Source organism: Notechis scutatus, chromosome Z (assembly GCF_049901735.1).
Source record: "Notechis scutatus isolate UNSWTSFEM ecotype Mainland chromosome Z, rNotScu1.2, whole genome shotgun sequence".
Lineage (NCBI taxonomy): Eukaryota > Metazoa > Chordata > Lepidosauria > Squamata > Elapidae > Notechis > Notechis scutatus.
Window position 1 is genome coordinate 72,916,838 of NC_142025.1, and position 26,560 is coordinate 72,943,397.

Here is a 26,560-nt window from a genome sequence, read left to right on the forward strand (position 1 = left end):
GCAACCAGGATGATTAGGGGACTGGAGACTAAAACATATGAAGAACGGTTACAGGAACTGGGCATGGCTAGTCTAGTGAAGAGAAGGACCAGGGGAGACATGGTAGCAGTCTTCCAATATTTGAGGGGCTGCCACAGAGAGGAGGGGGTCAAGCTATTTTCTAAAGCGCCTGTAGGCCAGACAAGGAATAATGGATGGAAACTGAACAAGGAGAGATTTAACTTGGAAATAAGGAGAAACTTTCTGATAGTGAGAACAATCAACCAATGGAACAGCTTGTCCTTGTTGTTGGAGTGTCATCACTTGAGATTTCAAGAAGAGACTGGACAGAAATGTCAGAAATGGTGTAGCCCGCCCCCTTGGGCGCGGGGGGGTGTTGGACTAGATAACCTACAAGGTCCCTTCCAACTCTGATTATCTGTTATCTGATTGTTGTAGAATTGTCAAAATTGAATAAAGTATTTTTTTTTAATTTAAAAATGTATAGATCCACCTTTCTCATCCTTTATGATTCTGAGTAGTGTAGAAAGAACAAATAACCAAGACTCTACCAGAATCAAATAATGGAGGCTGGCAATATGAAAGTGTGCATATGCAACAAAAATGAGGAGGGGGGTGGAGAGAGCAGCTAGGTGGTATTCAGCTAACATGAAATTTTATGTGCTCACTATCTCCTGTCCCTTATTTAAAGATTATTCCACCTTTTATTCCACCTTTATTATTCTTATATTATTTTTATACATAACACAAGACAGTGACATATCTAATCTTCCTCCTTTCTCTTATTTTCCCACAACTAGGTGAGTTGGGCTTAGGGAGTAACTAGCTCTAAGGCCCACAGTGGCTTTTATGTGTAAGTCAGAACTAGAACTCACAATCTCTTAGTTTCTGGCCTGGTACATTAACCATTAAATCAAATTGATAGTATAATTGCCTCTTTAAAACATTTAAATGCTTGTAAACACCTATAAAAGTTTTAAATTCCCCAAATAATTTAAGGAAATCAAGGAGGAAGCAAAAGAAGAAAGGGAAAGTTCCTATAATTGGTTTGGATAATATTGACAAAAGGAAAAAATAATTACGGTATCTGTCTTGGGCTCCAACCCACACCTAAAGTCAGCCAAGCTGATAAAAGTTGAAACATGTTTATTACTGAAAGACTCTAAGGCAGATGGAGTGGAGAAGCAGAAGGACCACAATAATGGGTCAAATCCTGGTTTATGAACTGATTCATTTACTAGATGAGAAATCTGTAAGTAAAACTGTTAAAAAAGAAAATTCCTACTACTTTATTTACTCTTATCTATACCACAAATAGATATGACCATCTGAATTTAATTGTTAAATCAGAATTTGGGAAAAACCAATTACTGGAGTTTTTCTTTTCTCTGCATGAGGAGTCAATGCACCAGAATGATTCCCTGTCCCTTTTAGCTTTTTATACTGCTGGGAGCAGTGGTGGTATTCAAATTTTTTTACTACCAGTTCTGTGGGCGTGGCTTGGTGGGCTTGGTATGACTTGGTGGACATGGCGTGATGTGGTGGACGTGGTGTGACGTGGCGTGGCTTGGTGGACATGGTTTGGTGGGCGTTGCAGGGGAAGGATACTGTAAAAACTCCATTTCCACCCCACTCCAGGGGAAGGATACTGTAAAATCACCATCTCCTCCCCATCCCACTAATCTGGTTTCCAGATCTATTCTCCTGTGCATGGCAACAGAAGAAAACCCTGTGATCAGTTGGGACTTCAATTAGCTGGGAATTGGGAGGCAACGAATAGATGGGGATGGGGCCAACCAGAGGTGGTATTTACTGGTTCTCCAAACTACTCAAAATTTATGTACCAGTTCTCCAGAAGCTGTCATAAATGTCTGAATACCACCTTTGGCTGGGATTGAAATAACTGCTATCTTTTCAACAAATCTTTCTTCTTTGAGGAATGAGCAGAAACACACATCAATCTGTGGCGTCATGACCCCCCCAAAGCAGGAGTCACCAACTTTTTGGACCTCAGGGACCACCAAATTCATAATTTTAAATCCCAGGGATCACTAAGCAATTCTGTGGGCATGGCCTAATTTGTGGGTGCAGCTTGGTGGTCATATGATTGGCTGGGCATGACTTGTATGTAAATATTATAAATATTTATATAAATATTGAATTTTTTATAATAAAAAAGAGCAACTTTTACCCAAAATCAGGCAAAGCAGGCAGGCAGATTGAGTTGCTCACAGAATCACAGATTCATTCAGAAATCTATCTATCTGCCATTGGCTAGCTCAGTCTGTCACATAAAATTTGCTTGCCGTGAGTCTGCACTGAACAATAGAACCTTCAGCCCTAAGGGAGGTTCGGCTGTGCTTAAAAGCAGAGCCGAAGATCTAAAGACTAGAAATCCAACCATTTCCTGCTTCCTAGTTAATCTAAATCTCGCGGCACAGCAGAACAGCTGATGGTCAGAAAAATAGAAATTTAGCAAGCAAGTTTTCTGGGTAAGGAGTGAGTGGGCAGGGAGGGTTCCTGCGGGCCATATGGGTGGTGCAGCCTTGTGTTTCTGCGCAGCCTGGATTATTTGCTTTGGGGGAGGGGTGCTCTGGGAATGAGATTTCTCTGTGGCCCACCAAAATTTTCTCGTGTTCCACCAGTGGGCTGTGGCCCACTGGTTGGTGACTGCTGCCCCAAAGGATTAAAATCATCTAGGAATTGCTGCATACTTTTAAACCATGGGATGCTTAAATCTGGCCCGTGGGGCCGGGCTGGAAATATCAAGGGACCGGCCTGCAGTGCCTCTGGCAGCTAAAACAGGCCACATGTGCCCTTCCCCCATGCCATACTTTCAGCCTCCGTGACCGCCCAAAAATGCCCCAAAAATGGGATGAAAACAGGCCCAAAACAGGATGAAAACTGGGCTGAAAACAGCCAAAAATGCCCCGTAAATCGGCCATGCAGCCCATTTTCGGCCACCAGAGTGCTGCAGGAGGGTGAAAATGAGGTGCGGGGGCAGGGTGCTGCAGGAGGCATCTGCAGGAGGCCTGGATGTTCTAGACCCCTGAAATGTTGTTTGCTCTGAGGGACAGGTGTCCCTCCTCCCACCACCCAAGATGTTCGGCTACTTGTATCAAGGATATTGACCGGGTCCCCACTTGTCTGTTGATGGGCCTTGGTGGCCACATTGTTGGTCATAATCAACATGTAGGACCCTGTCACTTTGTTCTGGAAGTGTCTCAAAGCCAGGAAGATGGCCTTGAGTTCTAGCCAATTGATGGGGCGGGACCTGTCTGCCTGGGACCAATGACCCTAAGCTATCTTGCTTTGTAGATGAGCCCTCCAGCCATAAAGACTGACATCTGTTGTGAACATGATCCTATCTGTTTCCTTGAAGAAATGGCCTTTCCTGACAGCCTGGGACTGCCACCACCGGAAGGAATGTAGGACATCAGTGGAGGAACTCAGACCCTGATGGAAGAGTGGCTGGTTCCTGCCCATTGAAATGGCAGCAGGAACCATTGCAGGGTTCGGGCATGGAGATGGGCCCACAGTACAATGCCTATACAGGAAATCATTTTTCCTAGTAGCTGGGACAGAAGAGGCAGAGGAACTGTGTGCTGCTGTCAAATCTGGTGTATCAAGTTGTTCAGACTCTCTCAACGATTCTGGGAAAGAAAAACCTTGCAGAGGTTCATGTCGATGATCGCCCCGAGGTGAAGCAGACAAGTCATTGACGCAGATAACTTTTTTTTGAAGCTTATAGAAAACCCATCCTGCAGGTGCCGCATCGTGGTCTGAAGGTTGTGATTGGCAGAGTGGGTTGAAGATGACTGGATCAGGATATCGTCTAGGTAGCATTGGACCCTCACAGGTGGAGCTCAAAGGCATGCTGCCAATGCTGCCAAGACCTTTCTAAAGACCCTGGGGGACAATGAGAGGCCAAACGAAAGGTCCCAGTACTGGTAGTGCCTGTTGTTGTAACAGAAGCACAGGAACTGGTGATGAGGGGGCCAGATCAGGATATGGAGCTATTAGGTCTATGGATGAAAGGAGGTCACCTTCCTGAACGTTCTCCAGGATAGAGTGGAGGGACTGCATCTTGAATCACCTGAGGAAATGAACTTGTTCAAAGACTTGAGGTCGAGAATTGCTCTCCACTCACCCACCCCCCAAGGCCTTTGGGATCACAAAGAGCCAGGAGTAGAAACCCCATTGATCCACCGGAACCACCTGTATGGCTCTAATGTCCACCAGATGTTGAATGGCCGATTCCATGAGGGCCCATCTGGACCGTCCTGAGATATTGGACAGCAAACAAAAAACCTTGGGGGAGAGGAGAAGAACTTGAGTCGGAGACCCGACCTCACAGTCCTGAGAACCCAGACGTCCAATGTTGACTCCTCCCATCTTTAGGCAAAGAAGGCCAGATGACCTCCGATGGGAGGGGAGGAAGGCAGTCTTGGAGCCTCAGAACAAACAGCCTCCTCCTCCTCTAAAGGGCTGTTTACCAGAATGGGCGTTGGTTCTTACCTGATACGCCCCTTCTCGGCGAGCCGCGAGGAGCATCCAGAGACTGGGATGTGCTTCTGAGTCCTCTTCTTGCAGGCTGAGCTTTAGATGAGGAAACGCTCCGCCCCTCACGTGGTATCGCGCAGCGTCTCCCCAGTTTTTTGCGATAACGAGAAGAGAGGTTATTAATTCTATCTAATCTACTATTGGCTCCTTGGCTGAAGCAAGATTCCCCACCAGACGGAGAAATTAGGTGGGGCTGGATGCTCCTCGCGGCTCGCCGAGAAGGGGCGTATCAGGTAAGAACCAACGCCCATTCTCCCTCGAGCCGCTCGGAGCATCCAGAGACTGGGACATACCAAAGCTGGGCTGTCCTACGGGTGGGACTCCGTCTGGCCCGAAGGCCCCTCCGGATCACTGATGACCCTCTGTAAGACCCGTCGGCCAAAGAGGCCTCCGCTGAGGCGTACGTATCTATTTTATAATGTCTGATAAACGGGACGGAGAGGTCCAGGTGGCTGCCCGACAAATGTCAGCGATGGGGGCTTGCGTGGCCCAGGCCGCCGAGGTGGCTGCACTTCTGGTGGAATGGGCGGTTATTCCACCCGGAGCGGGCAGAGAATGGGAAAGGTAGCACCTCGCAATAGTAGCCCTGATCCAGCGACTGATGGTGGAAGGAGAAACCTTAAGCCCCAGTGACCTGGGTTGAAAGGATAGGAAGAGGGATTCCGACCTTCGCATGGGTTGAGTGCGCTTAATATATATACGCAAGGCCCTTCTAACATCTAGGTGTGCCAGAGGACCTCCCTGCCCCTGGAGGGCCTAGGGCAAAATTTGGTAGAACCAGTTCCTGTGACCTATGGAAGGGAGAGTTAACTTTGGGTAGGAATGTGGGGTCAGGACGAAGGACCACCCGATCAGCGTGGAATACACATAGATCGCTCCTAACTGACAAAGCTGCTATTTCCGAAACTCGACGAGCAGAAGTAATAGCTACTAGAAAAACTACCTTAAAGGTGAGAAACTGAAGGGATGAATCTCTCAAGGGTTCGAACGGGAACGTGTGAGAGAAACGAGGACCTTGTTGAGGTCCCATGTGGGGAACCTGAACAGTGGGAGGGCACAGGTTGGTGGCGCCCAAGGAAAGATCTAATTCGGGGTGATGAGAAAGGGAACCGTAGTTATCACAGGAGACCACGGTTGAGAGGGCAGAAACTTGTCGTCTCAGGGTGTTAGGTGCGAGCCCTTTACGGAGGCCTTCCTGAAGAAAATCTAGGATCTGAGCCACTGAGGGAGAGAGGGGATCAATCTGAGACCCGCTACACCACTTGCAGAACCCCTTCCAAGTGGCATCGAAATTCGTGTAGTGGAAGGTCGCCTAGCGGCCAAAATAGTGTCGATGACTTGGCTCGAGAGATTCTCACTAGTCAGACGGATCCGCTCAACCTCCAGACGGCTAACTGGAGCCATTGAGGCTCCGGATGCAGAAGGGGCCCCTGAGAGAGGGAGACCCTGTCCGGGGGATCCTCCATGGGGCGCTACCGATAGATTGCGGAGATCCGCAAACCACGGTCGCCTGGGCCAATAGGGAGCCACCAGGAGAAGGTCTGCCCTCTCCTGAAGAAGTTTCTGTATTACTCTGGGAACTAACGGGAGCGGAGGGAAGGCATATAGGAGCCCTGGGGGCCATGGGCAGCGCAGAGCATTGTGATTCTCCGACCGGTGAGATGGATACCGGGAGAAGAACCGTGGAAGCTGAGTGTTGGACGGGGAGGCGAAGAGATCCACCACCGGAAGGCCGAATATTCTGGACGCTTCCTCGAACAGGGATGGATGGAGACGCCATTCTGCCTGGTCCACCGTGGCCCTGCTCAGCCAGTCCGCCTGAGTATTGTCTACTCCGGAGATGTGTTCGGCCTTTAGTGATAGGAGGTTGGATTCTGCCCAGCGGCAAAGGCGCTCGGCTTCCCTCATTAGCTGGATGGACTGGGTGCCGCCTTGCCTGTTGATATGGGCCTTGGCCGTGACGTTGTCCGTGAGAACGAGGACGTGATGTTTGCGGATCTGAGGAAAACTGCGCAGGGCCAGATGGACAGCGTGAGCTCTAGCCAATGATGCTGCACCTTTGCTCGGACGGCGACCATCTGCCCTGAGCCGAGAGCGAGTCGAGATGAGCGCCCAACCGGACAGGCTTGCGTCCGTAGTGACGGTGAGTCGTTGAGGTTCCGCGAAGAGGTGGCCTCTGTTGATGGCGGGATTGGTCCACCATAGAAGAGACGTGAGGACCCTTGGAGGGACCCTGACTCTGGCCTTCGAGTTGCTTCTTCCGGATCGTTGGAATGGGAGCAGGAACCACTGGAGGGATCTGCTGTGTAGACGGGCCCAGGAATAATAGAGATGCATGACACCATTTTGCCCAACAATTTAGAGAGGTCCAGTAAGGCCACCCTCCTTGAACGCCTGATCTGTTTGACCAGGGCCTGAATGCTAAGGAACCTCTCCTGGGAGAGGAAAACTCTTTGAGAAACCGAATCAATTATGGCGCCCAAGTGGTTGATTCGGTGGAAGGGTAAGTTGGCTCTTTTGCCAATTGACTAGGAACCCGTGTGCCTGAAAGGTGGAGAGAGTGACCCTGGTATCCCTGACTGCCTGGGATTTGGACGGGATAGAATAAGGATATCGTCCAAGTAGCAGTGGAGGCGGACAGGAACGCTCCTGAGATGAGCCGCCAGAGCCGCCAGGACCTTGGTGAAGGTCCGGGGGCCGAGGCCAATCCAAAGGGAAGGGCCACGTATTGATAATGAAGGCTATTGTGACAGAACCTGAGGAATTTGAAATGGGAAGGCCTGATTGGAATATGGAGGTATGCCTCCGAAAGATCTATGGAAGATAACCAGTCTCCCGCCTGGTGCCTAAAAGAATTGATTGCAAAGTGTGCATTTTGAATCTACGCTGGATAAGGTGACGGTTGAGCCGTTTCAAGTCCAGGATGGCTCTCCAACCCCCAGAGTGTTTGGGCACCACAAAGAGATGGGAGTAAAACCCCTTTCCTCTCTGATCCGGAGGGACAGGTTGAATGGCCTGGATGTCAAGAAGATGATGGATGGCTGCATCCATTAGTGCACGTTTGGAGGGATCCCTTGAGGAGGGGAGGGAAGAAACAATCAGGGGGAGCGGACCTGAACTCCAGGGCGAGGCCAAACCTGATTGTGTCCCTAACCCATGCATCGGAAGTGGATATGTCCCATTGGGCGGCGGCGAAGTGGCTGAGGCGGCCGCCAACGGGGGAGGAAGAGGCTCTACCTTCTGCGGTAGGGCCTTCCTCCCGATCCCCGAAAGGGTCTCTTGTAGCCGCCACCGCGTCTGGATCTGTCGCCCGGGTCCGTGCGGTCCTGGGATCGGAAGGAAGGGGGTCTAGGGTATCTGGGCGGAAGGGGGTTGGTAGAAGGGGCGTGAAAGCTCCTCCGAAAGGGCTGAGAGCCCCTGGCCTCCGATCTTCGAAAAGGGAGGGCAACATACTTTCTTACTGCGCCTCGACCAGCAGTGGTTCCAAAGCTGGGCCAAACAGTTTATCTCCCGTAATGGGGGCAGTGGCCAGCTTGACCTTATTCTTTACGTCCGCCTGCCAGTGTTTGAGCCATAGCATGCGTCTAGCCGTGACATGCGACGTGATGGCCCTGGAAGAAAATTTTACCGACTGGTAAGTGGCGTCAGCCGAGTTCTCGGCTGACGCCACTAACTTCGCTATATCCTGGTGAGCTCTGAGATTGGAAGCAGGGATGTGGTCCTTGAGCTGACGTAGCCAGCGGATAGAGGACCTCGTGAAAAATGAGGCGGCCGTAGCTGACTTAATGGCCCAGGCGTCAGATAGGTGAGCCCTGCGTAGCGCCTGCTCCGCCCGCCTGTCCTCAGGTTTCAAGGCCTCTAGGGCCTCACTAGGGGTAGAGGAGGAGGCTAGACCCACAATGGGGTCATCGACCTCCGGGATATTCAGGAGGTTAGACAGAGCCGAATCGAGATTAAAGAATCTCTTGTCTTGGCTAGAGGGAGTGGGAGGGGTCCCTGAGGAGGTAAGTTGCTTCGCTACCAGATCTACGAAGATGGGAGGGGATGGATGACCTCAGCTTCCACCACTGGTTGGGTGAAAATGGAGTCTTCCGGCCCTCTGGGACAGGGGGTTTCTGCAGCGGACTGGGAAAGAAGGCCAGAGACATTCTTGGCCTTAAGGAGGAGGGACTTGAACATATGCGGTTTAAACAGCCCCCAAAGGAGGGTTGGTCGGGAGAAGGGTCCTCGTCCTCCGACATCTCCCCCTCCATGATGTCAGCCTCTAAGAGGGGTTCACTGTAGCGGGAGGATCCCATCCGGGAATCCTCTTCCTCTTCCCTGAAATCCCCAAAGTCCCCTTCCTCCTCCACCTGGGCCCCAATCGGAGGAGGGCTGTCCCTCTGAGAGAGTACCTGATCAACTGGGGGGACCGGTTGTGGAAGGGATCTGATAGATATCGAGTCGTGCTCGGAGGCTCATGGAGAGAAGCCTGATCTTGTCATGTGTTGTAGTCCCTCTGCTATGCCCTGGCGGATGGCTGATTCCATCCAAGCCCTGATGTGAGGTGGAACCTCGGAGGTAGAGGGTTCATCGTGGCGCAGACCAGCGGCTGTGGGTGTAAAGGTGGCTTCGGGGTCCGTCTGGTCGGAGGTCCGGGGTCGGAAGACCCTGAAGCGAACTGCGCCTAGGTAGGGAAGAGGGGTCTGAGGGGAGAGATTGAGCAGAGGTAGAAGGGTTTGGAGGAGGAGGTATTGACGGCCCGAGCGGGACTCCCTTGAACGCCGGTCAAACTCTTTTTCCAACGCTTGTGGCGCCTTAAGGCGTCACGTTGGGCGGCCTTGGAAGGTTCCTTGTCCTGTCTAGAGCCCTTAGGTTCCTTGTCCTGCCTGCGCAAGTAGTGGGACTTTGCCTTAGCCTTCAAAGAAGGACGTTTAGAGGGATTGTCGTCTGCCATGTTAGATACAATTACTAGCAAAGGCGGTTGGCTCGCCCAGATCAGGCCTGGATGAGGCCGGGTGAAGGTGAAGCTGGCCCTCTCCCCTTTTGGAATTTGTTGTGTACAGAGATAACAGTAAGGTATCTAAGAAATATAGTATGTACAGAAAAATAGATACTCTAATTATAATTCTTCCTTATCCTTTTGATTGATTTTTATCTTTATTATGCTTTTGTACCAAATGTATATACAGGTTATCCGTATATATTTATATATGTACGAAAAAAATATTATTGTACAAGACAAAAGTTGTTATTATTATAATTATTATTTTTTTTTTTTAATATATTCCTTTTGTATATGTATTAAGTATATATATATATAGATAGATTTTTTTTTTTTTTTAAACAGTAACCGTAACAGTGAGAACTTCGTATATCTCAGTACAGGCCAATTAGTCAAATAAACACCTGAGGCCTATGGTAGAAGAAGAGCCTCTGGCAGCAGGCCTCCAGACAAGAAAAATAAAACCGGAGGGGGGCTGCAACCGCCCAAAAACGGGCTGCGGAGGCCAACAAGTAATACAAGGGCCAGCCAGGTGGAAGAAATGGGCAGCTAAGCTTTGACCCAAGGCCTGGGGCTCCAATTGCCGCAGCTAAAGAAATTCAAAATGGCGCCCGACCACGATGCGGAGCCAAAATGGCGGCCGCAAGCTGAACCGTCCGGGACGCCTTCGGGACGGAAGGGAGGGCTTCGCTGGTCAGCTCAGCGCCTAGGGCCCTAGGGGCGATGACCCTCCCGATCGGTGTTTAAGGTGGGGGGAATCCAGCAGTAAAGAAAACGCGTGCCACGAGGCAACGCGGGAGGCAGCGAAGCGATCAGATAAGGGTGGGGGGTCGCGCTGTGTCGCGCTGCGAGCCCGCAGCCTTGCCCCAAGGACGGGAAAAATTTTCCCTAAGTCCAGACCCTTTGCGCAGGAGGAGGAAGGAAAAGCAAACCTTATCAAGACGAGAGGGTTGTAATAGTAAAGAAATGTGCGATCAGCCAAGGAGCTCTCTGAAACACAGCCTGACTCTTCGAGGCTGAGCAAAAGACTGGGGAGACGCTGCGCGATACCACGTGAGGGGGCGGAGCGTTTCCTCATCTAAAGCTCAGCCTGCAAGAAGAGGACTCAGAAGCACATCCCAGTCTCTGGATGCTCCGAGCGGCTCGAGGGAGAAACTGCTGTTGTCTGCCCGCTCATTCAGGTTGCTGATCCTGGTGAGTAGTGTACGCCCTCTGGCCCTGAGATAAATGAGTGTTGGACTCAGGGCAAAAGGAGGAGGGTTGGAAGTATGGAGCCTGATGAAATTCTGACCTCTTCCCTGCCAATGAAAGGATCTTTCTTTTGTCCCTGGTCTCTACCAGGTAAGGTTCCAGGGCCTCCCCAAACAGACTCTCGCCCGAGCATGGGGTGGAAGCTAGCTTCCATTTGTGACAGGGGCCTGTCTGCCAACTGTGCAGCCACAGGAGACGCCTCGCTGCCACCACTCATTGCCCTTGAGGCAAATTTTACCAAGTTTAATGTGGCGTCAGCTGTAAATTCTGCTGCAGCAATGATCTTATTCAGCTCTTAGTGAGACATGGAATCACTGGTTGGCAAACGATCCTACAGCTGATGCAGCCAGCACAGCAATTACCTTGTAAAGAAGGAAGCTGCGGTAGAAGCCCAGATAGCCCAAGCTGCGGCCTGTGGGTCTGTTCAGACCTCGTGTCCTCAGCTTTGAGCACATCTTCCTGCTCTGTTGGAGTGCCAGATATGGAATAGGAGGCAAACACTGGAGCAACTACTGGAGGCACTAGGAGGCATTGGCCAAGGAAGGGCCCACATTATAAAAATGCCTATCTTGAGATGAGGGGCGTAGCCCCAAACCAGATTTAGGAATAATAGAGATGGAAGCACCTCAGCTTGGACAATTGGCTTTGAAAATAAGGAATCACTCTGGACAGAAGATTCCACCTGAGGTTCTGGTGCCACTCCTGAAGTCCTAATTGAGTGGTGATTAAGGCCTTGTGCAGGAGGGGTTTGAACAGCAGCAGAGATAGGATGCTCAGGCCTCAATCCTTCCTCCTCTGACAGATTAAAACCCCTAATCTAGCCTTTCTCCTCCTCTGACATGGAGTGACTATGTTCTGAAGGATTCATAGAGCCCCTGAAGATGTGTATTCCCCCCATTCAGAATGAGTAGAAGTAAGCTATACTCATGGGGCCCAGAAAACCCCCTCTGGACAGGAGGGACTACCCGAGAGGCCGGGAATAAACCTTGGCCCCCTCCAGAGGGGTGAAGGAGTTGTTGAAAACCGTCAGCAATCCCCTGTCTAATGGCCACCAAAACCATGTCCTTAATATCCTCAGGCCTGCTGCCAATAGAAGGAGCCACTGGGCGAAGGCCAGCAGCAGTAGGGTGGCCTCCGCCCTAGGCTTATGGCCACCTTGGGTCAAGTAACCCTGAGGATTGGAAGCTCCTGGAATCCAGGCTGCCTGCCTAAAGTTAAGCCCAGACCTACTCAAGTCCTGACAAGGGAAAAAACCCTCATCTGTTCTCTCTGGGGACCATGCCTGCCGATTACTGGTAGAACTTGTTTCTGCCTCACTAGCCCTGGAAACAGGCTCTGGGCTGGCCTGCAAATCCCGATTGACCTGTTCCAGGTTCTTGGCAAATTGCTTCTTCAATGCAATATGCCTTCATTTTTGGGCCCTGAATTTTGAGTCCTTCATAGGTGCCAAGACCTTGGCTCTAATCTTGGCTGCAGCATCTCTTTTTGCAGAAAGGCCTTGCTGCCTCCTCCTTTTGAGTGGCCTTATTGAAATCTTGGAGCAAAGGGCTTCCTCAAGGCCAGGCTGATCAGATTGGTGCAAAGCGCTCAACACAAGAGGCGCTGTCAGCTTCCCCTGTAACATGTCACCCTAATGCGAGGGCCAGGTGAGCTGGTTTCCCGCTGTGAGACCCTAACCAGCCACGCAACTCTGATGCCTGTACAAAATGGCTGACTGCCACAAGCTCTGAGCCTGGTTTAAAATGGCCGCCCACCATGTGCTCTGGGCCTAGGATCAAAATGGCCAACTGCCTAATGAAACCTGTCTGCAGGCCCAGTAAAAGCCTGATCATAGATCCGGCTGTGCACTAGGGGAAACTGCACAGGAGGCTCAGCCGAACACTCACAGCAAGAACTCACAAGTCAAAACAGGACGGAGCTCCAACACTGAAGCCTCAACGCTGAAGCTCGGATCCCCGCTTTCCTGATAGCACAGCTCCACCAGATCCCTGGGAGCTTTGCTGATGTTATTTTTTGTCTGCTTTCTCCTTTCAATTTTGAGATAGTTGCTGCTAAGTAGCAAAAACTCTAGAAACACTTGCTCTTGACGCTCAAGGGGTTGAGTCAAAAAACTGGGGGCCAAGCAGCAGCTTTTATATTTTGGCAGACTCAGCTCAATGATGTAAGAGGGAAGAGTCTTACCCATTCCTGGACTCTTGTAGCAGCGTGGAGGAGAAGACATAATGAACTTAAACAATGATTGAGCTGGTGTATCTGGACTTCACAGTTGATGGATGCAATATTAAGACCTGCCATATAGCTTCATATCACTGTAAGTTGACAACTCTACAAAGTCAGGAAAATATGAAATGTCACAGCAAACTTGCAAGTCTAACTACTCAAAACCAAATTGAATCCTCATCAATATGCTATCATTCTCATCTAATGATCTGATGCATCTTAATCTATCTGACAACCCAGCTAAATAGAATTAATGAAAGAGTCCATTATATCACATCTCACATCCTGTATCCAAGGACTTTAATTCATAGTTCCTACTGACATTGTAGCAACTAATGCAAAATCTAGAATGTCATCTACTGTATCAAAACCTCCAGAAGCCCACTTACATATCTAATGCATATATTACCTTAAACAACAAGGTATTAAACAACAATAATATTCAGCGGAAATTCTGGATCTCCCAGGAAAAGGTCCCAACTGTTGAGGCTTTCTCATAGCAATCAGAATGACATTATGTTCCACAGCGTCTTCTTTCCCTTGTGTCCTGCAACATCACATGTTGGCCTAATAATTGATTCTGATTTCATAATATTTTTAACATAGATATAACATAGATATGACATAGAACTCCTACAAAAAATTGAATAATAGAAAAAACAATCATCATGGGTACAACAAATACATACTGAGGGACAAGTATGCCTCAAAAAACATGATTGATTGATTCATTCATTCATTCCAAATGACAATCAGAAGACTAGAAAGTGATCACTTTCCAATAATTTTACTGAGCTAAATTTAGAAACAGAGTTAAACAGAGCACTGCAAGCAGCAAACTAACTAGAGCAGGGCTGTCAAACTCCCTGCCCATGGGCCAGATGCGTCACATGTTGGCTATACCCAAACCTGGTTTAGCGAATGGGAAACAAGTCCCAATATGTCACTTGATACTGCCATGACAATGCAAGCTTGACACCCCTGAATTAGAGGAAATGTTACAACCCATTGCATAATAATGGTGAGATATTTTATAATTATCTTCTAAATACATCCAAATGCTGGCTTTCATTTTAAATTGTTTTATAATTTTTCCACCATCATCACGACTTTGTAAATCTTCTTTATCAGATATATTCTAAATCTTGTACAAAAATCTTATAGAGATTCCTCATTTTTGAAGGGTCAAAGTAAAATCAAAGTTGATTTTAGATAATATTTTAAATAAGTTGGTATGGGGAGTCCATTCCTCACAATACATTACGTTCCTCTTTTTTCAAGGTAAAAGGTTAATCCAAACTGATCTTAAAGGTAATCATAAATTATTGTCTCCACATATATATGAACAATACATTGTGTCAAAATGAAACAGAATCCTTACCATCAGTGATAATGACCTAAAGACCTTGTTTTTGCAAAACAGAAATAAACTCAGATCCAGGGGTATCTTGTTAAAAGAAGAAAATAGTCACTATCCAGTCACATCAAAAAGCTATATGGCTAACTGCAGCATTACAGCACAGCCATTACCTCTTTAGGGTAAGTAGCAATCATACTCTGAAGGATGTGAAATGTGTTTCAATATTAATAGCTCGGGTTGGTGGTTAGGCTGTTCATTTGAGCTTTGAGCTTGGCAATTTGGTTGCAAATATTTCATCACCATTTGAGACACCATTGTCAGTGTGTTTTGAGTTGTGCTCATCTGTCAAGACACAGCTCTTTAAATACCTTTTTGTGAGATGCAAATTAATTTGAATGTTATTTGTTCGGATATTTTGGACTGTTTAATTGGCTGGCTGTTGATACTGGGCTATAGTTAAGTACTATCTGTATGATGCAGATTAGGATTAGATTCTAGGATTACACATCACTGAATGAAAAAAAAAGCATATGCCTGTGTATGATATACTTGGTATAGCTTTAAATACTGTACTACAACAGGAAGTGTTTTATAATTCAACATTTCTGGAAGGGATTCCAGAAATCAGGAATATAGAAGACCACAATAGAAGAACATGATCACCAATATATGATGGTACTGAGAAAAGACAAATCCTTAAATATTGAATAATAACAAAATGTTCATTTGAAATTCATGAAATACTGCATAGAATCTAGGAGAAATAATAATGAAAGATTGCAGTAAATCAGATCTGAAGTAAACATAAATGAAGATATGCCAAAGTGGTGTCTCAAGAAACAGATACAGGGGATCATGATAATGGTAAACTGGATCTCAAAATGTATTCCCAATCAGGAGGTCCTCCTCTAAATGACTTATTAACCCATTCTTTCACAGATATTTCCTTATCTAAACATAGAAACAGAAAGATTATGGACAGGCAAAAAAGCAATGAGACCTGTAGAGACTTATGACCAATGGTGAGATAAAGCCAATTCACACCGCTTCAGGAAAATGGGTAGCTAACTTTCTGAGCTGTTTAGCAAACCAGCTGAATTGCCTCCCAGCCACTCCTTGCCTCTGTCCCCAATTAAGTGTCGAAGGAGTCAATCACAGGTGTCTTTCTTCCCTGGATCCATAATATTCTCTAAATAGAGCAATCTGGCTAGTCATTGGCTTTGTTTGTTTGCTCAAAAAAGGGCTTTGGGAGGTTTTCCTTCCTTCACTGATGGGAAAGTGATAATCTTTTGGACCTCCGCTGCCTGCCTGATCGAGTTAAGCAATGCTGCTGAGGAAAACATTTTGTTTTCAAGCTGCATCTTTCCCTTTTCCCTCCAATGCAGTTTCTCATCCTGCTGTTAATGAAATTAGCATTTAAGGGATATCAGCACAGGTGCTCAAGGAAACTGGGGGAAAGGGCCCCCAACAAAGATTGTAGCCAATCTTCGCCAGGGATCCTTTCCAGGCTTGGATTGGAGGTGTTTCCAGATGTGGATCCAGCGTCCGTCACCCTTATCCGCAAAGTGGGAGGCAGCCCCAGAGATCCATTGTAAAGGGGACGAGAGACTGGTTGGATTTAGAGATATTTAGCCATAGAAGAAATGGCTGAGATGCAAGATGCAAGCTTGGCACTCTGATTTTTTTTAACTGCCTTTCTAGGGGCATTTGATCTTTTTTTAAATTTGGATGATTTCCTTCGGATATCTTCTGAGGTGAGTGAGACCAGCCAGGGTCTTTAAGTGGTGCAAATGGATCTAAGGATTGCTTCTCCTGGGTGAGAAAGGGTGCTTTGTCACTGAGCACAGAAGTCTCTTGTCTATGTGGATTCTTCAGACATTCAGGTCATGGTTGTCCCAAAGGTGCTTTTGTCAAGAGGCAACTGGTCTTTCTTGGTTTCCAGAAAGTCCAGTTGCCTCTTGAAAAAGCACCTTTGGGACAGGAGTCTCTTGCATTGCTTCAGAGTGACCAAGGCACATGATTGTTCATTGATGGTAACATTTTTTTAAAAAAGGAGTGTGGATCCTCCCTCCAGTTCATTTTAGTTTTCTCATGATGATAAGGCCTAGTAACATGGCACCAGGTTTGAAGTTTATTTAGATATCTATGGCATGTACTAATTTTATGTCATTGATCTTCAGTGTGTATTCCCTCATTTCTAATCTAATGATTGGTATTTAGGGCAGCTTTTTGCAAGCAAATAAGATTTTTGACAGTGTTTGTAAAGTGAGTTGTGTATAATGTAACCAGTCATTCTGGTTCCATAGTGCATGGAACTCCTTATGTTTAATTTAATGGCTGGGCTCACCAAATGACCACCCCTCAGTAGGGACAGGCCTGATTAATATTTGAATAGGAGACCTGGGGAGAAAACCATGATTGTAAGCTAAATGGGGAAGTTGAAAAAAACATTTGTCCTCTGGAAGAAAGTAATGAAAGTTTCATAAAAGTGAGAATTGAAATTGCCAAGGCAGACCAGATCATGATCAAAGCTCCCCTTCATATTCAGATTCTTTTTTTAAAAAAAGCAACAAAAATGGAAGAAAAAGAGGCAAGATTTGAATCCCAAGGTGGATTGCTAAATTCTGCAATAGCTGATTATCTTTCTACTGAGAGTGTCTTGTGTTAGTAATAAAGAACACTTTCTACCTAAGTCTTAACTTTGACTCCTCTACTACTAGCTCGAGTGCTGCTTGAGTTTCTAGAGAGACAATTATTGTTGTGCTCTAAGTTTCCTATGAGATCGGCTGATTACTTGCAACTCTTAGGCTACTAAGTTGCCATTCTTGAAACAGTGGAGAGAAAGACAAACACTCAAGCAATTTTCTCTGTCATTCGTTCATTTAAACTAAGCTTTTTTCTGGGTAAAGGATTAAGCTTAAAGAATTGTGACTTTTAGCCTTAAAGTTTCACAGACGTTTGAAGGGCATAAAATTATTCTACGTTTGAAGAACTAAAATACAGGTATTTTTTTCAGGTATATACATCAACCAACCAGGGTTAATTATTAAAAAAATCTGATTTAATGGTTAAACACACACACAGGTCTGTTGCCATCCATCAAAGCCTTCTAAGAATGGCATCTACAACATAATGCTTTATTTGTATTTTTGTACAGGTAATCCTTTATTTACAACAGTTCATTTAGTGACCAAAGTTACAATGGCATGAAAAAAGTAACTTATGACCATTTTTCACACTTACGACCATTGCAGCATCCCCATGGTCATGTGATCAAAATTCAGATGGTTGACAACTGCCTCACATTTATGACAGTTGTAGTCTTCCAGGATCATGTGATCCCCTTTTGCAATTTTCTAGCAAGCAAAGTCAATGGGGAGGCCAGATTCACTTATTTTGTGTTACTAACTTGACTGCAATGATTCACATGTGGCAAGAAAAGTCGTGAAATGGGGCAAAACTCACTTAATAAATTTCTCACTTAGCAACATAAATTTTGGGCTCAACTGTGGTCATAAGTCAAGTCAAGGCGAGTCGAGGCGAAGCCAGGCGTGACAAGGAATGACTGAGAGGGGAAGGGTAAGGCATGGCTGAGTGTGGCGAGGAGACGCCAGGAAAGACGCCACTCAATAAGAGTGACATTGAGTTGCCCATACCCACCCAGTCACATGACCACCCAGCCACGTCTACCCAGCCAGTCATTAGGGCAGAGAACCGGTTGTTAAATTACTTGAATCCCTATAGAATCTGCTTATGACTACCTGCCAACTTCCTAATTGATTCTGAATGGGAAGCTGTCAGGGAGCATCAGAAATCACTTCTTCTCTTCAGCTAAGCCATAGTCTGCCATTTTGCTGGAGAGAGGGGAAATAAGGAAGTGAGGAACTGTACAGAAAACTGCACCCCCACTCCCAATTCTATAAAAGGGCTGTCCTGTTGATGTCTAGTAGTCCCCAGCCAATCCTACCTCATCATAACTTGATTTATAGGTCAGTGGAAGGCAGGAAAGACTTGATTTATAGATCAGTGGAAGGCAGGAAAGAAGATGGGGATACATCTCTACTCTCTTCCCTTTTGCCACACAACAACTGTCTAAGAAATGTGCAGTCAGAATGTGCATTTATGCTGAAGTAGCCGCAGCTTTGTCAAATTTCAATCACATAGGAATTATGGTTCCACATAGTCCATTTCAGATACGTTGATTTAAAAATTATTGCCTTATGATGCACTCTTTTGCCTAATTGAAGGTTACAAACAATCAGATACAAGAGTTTTAGTAGAATATAGATTATATGACATTGGACTTCATCAGAACTTAAAGAATTCTAAGTAAAACATCTATTTTGCAGTTGTAGGACTCTTCTAAAAGAAGCAATACATCCTCAGATGCTGTTATATGAGTTACAGAGAGCAGACAGAATCAAAAAGCTAAACAAACTAATTGGATCATATTGAAAGTTGCATGAATAAATAATACTACTTAGAAAAGAACACGTTGGTTTCTTTGTAGAAGTTGAATCTATCTGTATTATAGGGAGTAATAGTATATTCCTTGCAGTAAAGGGTTTTTATTAAAATTCTATTTTGTTTCAAGTCAGAGATGAGGGCATATAGTTCTTCATAAAAACAGCCATTCCTTCTAATGTGATTCTTCCTCATAAATAAACCACATACTGATAGGGATTGCCTAGTCTTGGCCCTCTTTCAAATGTCTGCAGATACCAGTTTTAATTAAAATGTTAAAAGCAGTGGTCTAATAGGGTAACCCAAGTTTTGCCCTTCCCAGACTGCATGTATTGACACAATGCATGTACAACAATGGAGGAGTTTGCATCAGAGTGGCACAGTGCTGTTTTCATCCTTTCTCTCCATCATGCATATATTGTATCTTGCTCGCTCTATAGAAAGCCAAGTTTTATTAAAAGGGAGGGATGCAAGAGTAATCAAACGTACATTTAGAGCTAGGCTTTGGTTATCAAACTATAATCTAAAGCAGTGGTCGCCAACCGGTGGGACGCAGCCCACTGGTGGGCTGTGAGAAAATTTTGGTGGGCCGCAGAGAAATCTCATCCCCAGAGCACCCCCACAAAGCAATTACCGTATTTGCCGGCATATAAGACGACTTTTTTGCCCCGAAAAACATGCCTCCAAGTGGGGGGGTCGTCTTATACGCCGGTATATCCACTGCCGGCTTTCGGATGCTTGTTGGACGCAGCGGCGCCTCTGGCTTCCCGGATCCCCGCGCGCTCCGCTTCATCCCGCCGCCTCGCTCTGCCCGAGGCTGCAGCCTTCCTGCTCTTCCCACGGCCCCTGGCACTCCGCCCTGCCGCTGCAGCCCCGGGGATTTCTGGAGGGCGTTTCTGGTGGTGGTGGGGGGTCGTCTTATACGCCGGGTCGTCTTATACGCCGGCAAATACGGTAATCCAGGCTGTGCAGAAACACAAGGCTGCGCCGCCCACATGGCCTGCGAGAACCCTCCCCACCCATTCACTCCTTACCCGACAAACTTATCTGCTAAGTTGCTATTTTTCCTTTTTCCGACTATCATCTGTTCTGCTGTGTTGGGAGATTTGGATTAGCTAGGAAGCGGGAAATGGTTGGATTTCTTGCTTTCTAGCTAGTCTTTAGATCTTTGGCTCAGCACAGCTGAACCTCCCTTAGGACTGAAGGTTGCTTGCAAGCAAATTCAGTGCAGACTCATGGCAAGCAAATTTGAGAGACTGAGCTAGCTGATGGCAGATAAATAGATCACTGAATGATTCTGTGAGCAACTCAATCTGCCTGCCTGCTTTGTGTGATTTTGGGTAAAAGTTGCTCTTTTTTAAATAAAAAATTCAATATTTACATGCAAGGTGTGTTGTGAGTCAATTTTGTGAGTTTGCTTGCAAGGAAATTTTATGTGACAGACTGAGCTAGCCAATGGCAGATAGATATATCTCTGAATGAACCTGTGATTCTGTGAGAAACTCAATCTGCCTGCTTTGCCTGATTTTGGGTAAAAGTTGCTCTTTTTTTTAATAAAAAATTCAATATTTATATAAATATTTATAATATTTACATACAAGCCATGCCCAGCAAGTCACATGACCACCAAGCCCACACCCACAAATTAGGCCATGCCCACAGAACCAGTTAGTGGTCCCTGGGATCTAAAATTATGAGCTTGGTGGTCCCTGAGGTCCAAAAGGTTGGCGACCTCTGATCTAAAGCACACTCCTATATGCCCCACAGAAGACAAGGATAATTATTTCTAGCATGTTTACTAGCAAGACAGTCCTGCTCAAATCTAGAGTTAAAACCTTATCAAATAAAGCATTACTGTACATTACAATACAGAACTTCAAGCTGGTGTTCATTTATTTTAGACATAAGCCCTAGAAACATCCTTTCCTAGTAACCACTCTTAAAAATGAGACTACATAATTTTCCTCTTGTATTTAGTTAAGTTTAAGTAGTACCTTTAGATATTTTTCCTCCATGTAGCTCTTTTATCTCTGGATTTTAATTTTTTATTGTACTTTACTGAGTTTTATCAGATGCATTTTCTCTGCCAACAGTTGTTGGGCAAGGGATATAATACCTAAGAACTGGAGTTAACAATGAATTTAATAAACTATTAATAATTACCTATTCCTTGCCTGCCTTTCCATATGAGAATACATTCTGTCTTAAAAGAAGGAACTTTTTAACAGAAAGAAATAACATGTAACTATCATATCATAATAGTCAACAAGAGTACAGTTTACCATTGTTTAATTCTAGGAAAAACACAGCTTAATTTACAGCATTATTCAGTCCCAAACCATATATTTAAGTTAGTTAAACTACCAGTAAAGAGGAAAAAATATATGGGCATAAGAAGCATCCCCCTTGAAGCATCCCCCTCAAGCCTCACATATTTACAATTAAACCCAAAGGTCCTCTCTATCACCTATATTTTGAAAATAACCATTGGGCAAAAGTCCAAATTGAAATGCCACAAATTTAACCACTTAAAGTATATAAAAATACAGTACAGTTAATAACATAAACAGTATTATTTAACCTGTAATCCAATACATATCACCTGAGAACAATGAGTTCTGAGTAGGCATTCATGGGATGGCAGTGGGATGGATTTATTAAAGCAAATGAATTCTGAAAAAACAACAACCCAGAGATGAACCTGAGTATGAATAGGAGCTCTGTAATTGTTTATCTGCCTATTATTTTTAAGGAGTTTCCTGAGTTCTGTGCAGTACTTAAATAATTATACAATAATAAAATCTCTATGTCAGAATTGTTGTGGTAAAATGAACCACTCTCTTCAATAATAATGGCACCATCAAGAAAAGTTTGTGGTTTAAAGGAATGCATATTTAGAAGCATTAAAGATGGTATGATAGAAGCAGGGGTATTTTATTTATTACAAAAATAGATTGTAAGAATCACACACACACACCCCATACACACCCCTTTAAAAAGCAAGATTTATGAAATTTGCAAATCTGTAAACAAATATGACTCAATGTGATGTTTCAGACTCAAAAAACAAAAGAAATTACCAAAATTAATAAGCTAGGGTCAAGGGCCATATAGCCCTGAAGATCTAGATCCTGGCACAGAATATGGTTCAAGTTTTCTCTCTTTTGTTGAATGAACCCAGTTAATTACAAAACCTAGTTTGAAATGATGGCAATTCCATTGTATGAGACAGAACATTAAACGAAGAAAGAGTACAAGACTGCAAGGCTGGCAACTGTCAGCAGACAGGGCCTGCTGTTTAAGGTGTGTTTTAGTTATCCAAAATAAAAGGATATGCTCAGCTCAATAGGCACACTGCTGGAAATAAAATTTACAACCAACCACTCTATTGACTCATGCTTGGAAATTGGTTCAAATTAGTCTGAATCCCTGACTCATAATATCAGGGCTACCTAGTATCCATTTTCTCTTCCATCTCAACTATTTATGACCCATGTATCAGACTAGGTTTTCTCTCTAGTGGTCATCCTAGTGGTCCAAATTACATGCCAATATTTTGGCTCTGTCTGACATTAATCTGATAATCACAGGTCACAACAGAATAAGATAAATGACACACCCTAAACAACAATTTTTGTTGTCCATTAATTTAAAAAAAACTAGTCTTGAGGATGTATATGACAAATAACAAAACAACATAGCTGTTAGTTTAAAAAAAATAAATTAAGGCCAAACTTGATTTTTTTGATAGGTATATTTCTAATTTGTAACATCTCATTTAGGGAGAGTGTCAATAAATAATTAAAATTGTTTTTTATACCTCTGAAAACATTCAAAATGTTCTGTGAATATAAATGTACTCATACAAATGTATTTTTGTGAATGTTACTTGAATAGCAAACACAGATAAATATCTGTCACATTTATAATTTTATTTTATTTTAACATAGTAGTCACAATTAAATAAAATATATAAAATAATAAAACAAAAGAGGAGTCTGCCAAACGCAGAAGGCAGCCTAGGTTCACAGGTATATTTTAAATTAAATTATATTTAAATTAAATTAAATCATATTAGATTAGATTAAAATAGCTGCCGGAACAGAAATTTCATGGAACAAAGTAGAAGGTCCTTGCATTAATAACTGTCTTGTGACTATCGCCCAACTATTGTCCAACAACATTATAAAAAGCTAGAACTGCTCCAAACATTACAAGAGATAGTGAGGTACAAAACAGAAGAAATATCACAACTAAATACTTGAGTCACAATTACTGGACTTAGGAATCTGTAAAATAATATATATTCCCTGTGACACATTGTAGAACTGAAAGTTGAACTTTAATGAGTCACAGTAAGATATTAATGCCTTCAACTTTAGTGTTGGAGAAGACTCTAGACAATATGTGGATAGCGAAGAAAAAAAATGAATTATTGAACAATTTAACCTAGACAAGGAAGCCAAAACATGCCTTCATTAGTATTTCTTACATAGTCAGTGAGACATTTAGATTGGATTTTTAGTCCACTTATTGCGTCCTTCTTAAGGACCCAGGATAAGATGCTGTTATTTGATGATGCTAAAGATATTGTGGTATTATCATTTATTTATGATCCACTCCATTTTCTATTATTTTTATAAATAAATAACTCCTTTCTTCTACTTCCCCCATCTATAAGGTGGGTTAGGATGAGAGTGACTGATTCAAGTCACCCAAACAGTTTTTATATATAAGGCAAGACACGAATCTCCTAACTTCTACCTTAACCATTAGACCAGGGATGTCAAACTCAAGGCCCACGGGATGACTTCAGCCTGCAGAATGCTTAAATCTGGCCCATGGGGCCATCCTCGAAATTGTTTATTTTGGCCTTGAAGGAAATAATATTTAAACTTTACTCTAAATCATTATTCTTATCTAAATTATACATTCTAATCAAAGTGTTTTTAAAACAAAGATGTCCTCAGTATTACCCATCCCTTCCTTCAACTAGGCGACCTAGTTCTTTTATCTTTTTGAAAACTTTGGGAGGCGGGTTAGAGTGATTTAAATAAATAAATAAATATCTCTGAAATCAGATAACAGATAATCAGAGTTGGAAGGGACATTATAGGTCATCTAGTCCAACCCCCGTGCCCAAGCAGGAGACCCTACACCATTTCTGACAAGTGATAGTCCAATCTCTTCTTGAAATCTCAAGTGATGACACTCCACAACAAGGGCAAGCTGTTCCATTGGTTGATTCTTCTATCAGAAAGTTTCTCCTTATTTCCAAGTTAAATCTCTCCTTGTTCAGTTTCCATCCATTATTCCTTGTCTGGCCTACAGGTGCTTTAGAAAATAGCTTGACCCCCTCCTCTCTGTGGCAGCCCCTCAAATATTGGAAGACTGCTATCATGTCTCCCCTGGTCCTTCTCTTTATTAGACTAGCCAAGCCCAGTTCCTACAACCATTCTTCATATGTTTTAGTTTCCAGTCCCCTAATCATCCTGGTTGCTCTTCTCTGTACTTTTTCTAAAGTCTCAACATCTTTTTTATAATGTGGCGACCAAAACTGGATGCAGTACTCCAGGTGTGGTCTTACCAAGGCCTTATAGAGTGGTACCAGTACCTCACATGATCTCGATTGTATCTCTCTGTTAATGCAACTTAGGATTGCATTAGCTTTTTTGGCTGCTGCTGCACACTGCTAGCTCATTTTTAGCTTTGTCCACTAAGACTTCAAGATCCCTCTCACAGTTACTGCTATTGAGCCTGGTTTCATCCAGTCTATATGTGTACTTTTGGTTTTTCTTGCCTAAGTGTAAGACTTTATTTTTCTCTACATTGAATTTCATTTTGTTAGATAGGGCCCAGTGTTCTAGTCTGTCAAGATCCATCTGAATCTTGAGCCTATCTTCTTGAGTGTTAGCTATTCTTGCCAGCTTAGTATCATCTGCAAATTTAGTAAGTTCTTCTATTCCCTCATCTAAGTCGTTAATGAAGATATTGAAGAGTACTGGGCCTTGTAGCACCCCACTGCTTACTTCCCTCCATATACACTTAGACCCATTAAGGACTATTCATTGATTATGGTTTATCAACCAGTTGCGAGTGGTGGTGCTACTATTCCACTTTTTTCCAGCTTACTAAGAAGTAGGTTGTGGTCTACTATGTCAAAAGTCTTGCTGAAATCTAAATATATTATGTCCACAATATTTTGCTGGTTTACTAATTTAGTCACTATGTTGGTAAGATACTTAATCAAGGTTACCAATATTGACTTGGGAGTTGAATTTGGATCTGCCCTGTTCTAGTTTCATGTTGTACTGATATATCAACTAGCTAGAGTTCAAAAAGAATACACATGTAAAAATATTATAGTGCTCTTTTCATTAAAAAATTAAACCATGATACAGAATAAATGATTAAGATACAGGACAAATATGTTCTGATTAGGCTACCTTTCTTCGCATTTAGGATTTGTTTGTTTTTGTTTGGGATTTTTGAATAACTTGCTACCACTCCATTTCTATCTCTAGGAGGCTAATAAAAGCAAGGAGACAATTATGACAGGAAAAAAAACCATAAGGAGCTTAAAATGCAGTCCCTCATCAAGTGCTAATGCAAACATTTAACATTCTTTGGTTTCTTTGTTTGATGTTGAAATCTAAAAATTTAATTTACTTTTTTAAAAAAATAATCCTCTTTGTGAGATAATTCATGGTAATCCCAGATTTTTTGCTCCCATAATGCCCCTAAATTTCTCCGACAAATTATCAGTTGTTTGTTTGAATCCACCTTGAATGTATTTGGGGAATCTGAATTATCATTTATAAAACAGATAAACTGATCTCTTCCTTGAAGCTACAACACCCCAAAGGATGTGTTGGGGGGTATGCAGTGGTCTGAGTTGTGGTATATTTGGAAAAAGTGGGCAGAGGGATTAAATTCCTGCCCAACGTTAAATTTAAAAGCCCTCGTCTCCTGTTTCTTCTTTAGGACTGAGAAAGTGAACATGCAACCTCGCGGCAAGTCTGAAGCTTAGGACCTCGCTATAGAAATTAAGATCCGTCAAGATCTTTGGAGGCCTCTCTTAACTAAGGACAGGAAGCGACTCTACGCTTTCACTTTATCCTTCGACAGGTTGTGAAAGAGGAGAGACGCAGAAAGCAAAAGAAACGTTGAGACGCTAAAAAAAAAAAAACACTACCTAGGGTCAAGATCCACGCTCCTACACGCTCTTCTTAGGGATAAGTCGCAAGGATTTACTGGCGGGTAATTGTACAGTTTGCAAAAATCATCGTCGTCGCCGCTACGCTGTCACGCTGTCTCTTGAAACTATAGGCTGTCTCTCGCCCTTACAGAAAACACGAAAGAATAAGCAAAGAGGCGGGAGGAGTATTTCGCTCTGCAGAGAATCTGATGTCGCCGGCTCACCTTCCCAGTCACGCATTTCTTCAGATGTTCCTTTTGCACTGGCGCGCCGCAGACGCTGCGTGTAGAAGTGAGAGAGCGAAGAGGGCGATCACATCGATCGCCGCGGTAATCAGTGACTCGGCGTTTGATTTATAACAGTGCCGCTAATCGCCGGGAGAGGAAGTGGAAGGAAAGCTAGAAAAGGCTGTCAGTATTGCCGGAAAACTGAAGCAAAAAGGTCGGTTGTGTGAGAAAAGCACCACCTTTAGAATGGAGAATGCTCCGTGGAAAAAGTTGCTACTGCCGACTGCCTAGCT

General features: G+C 44.2%; 1 protein-coding gene across 7 annotated transcripts in view; it reads right to left on the minus strand.

Annotated features, from left to right (window-relative positions):
• Positions 1-26,304, minus strand: part of TPK1 (thiamin pyrophosphokinase 1) — a 397,642-nt gene extending 371,338 nt beyond the window's left edge. For 3 of the 7 annotated variants that reach the window (XM_087945983.1, XM_087945977.1, XM_087945981.1), the window contains exon 1: positions 26,265-26,304. The gene's annotated coding sequence lies outside the window, so the exon portion shown is untranslated. Of the gene's footprint in view, positions 1-26,037 lie in introns of all 7 variants that reach the window. The other 4 variants (XM_087945984.1, XM_087945979.1, XM_087945982.1 and 1 more) reach the window with 2 other exon arrangements.
• Between the last annotated feature and the right edge of the window lie 256 nt (positions 26,305-26,560).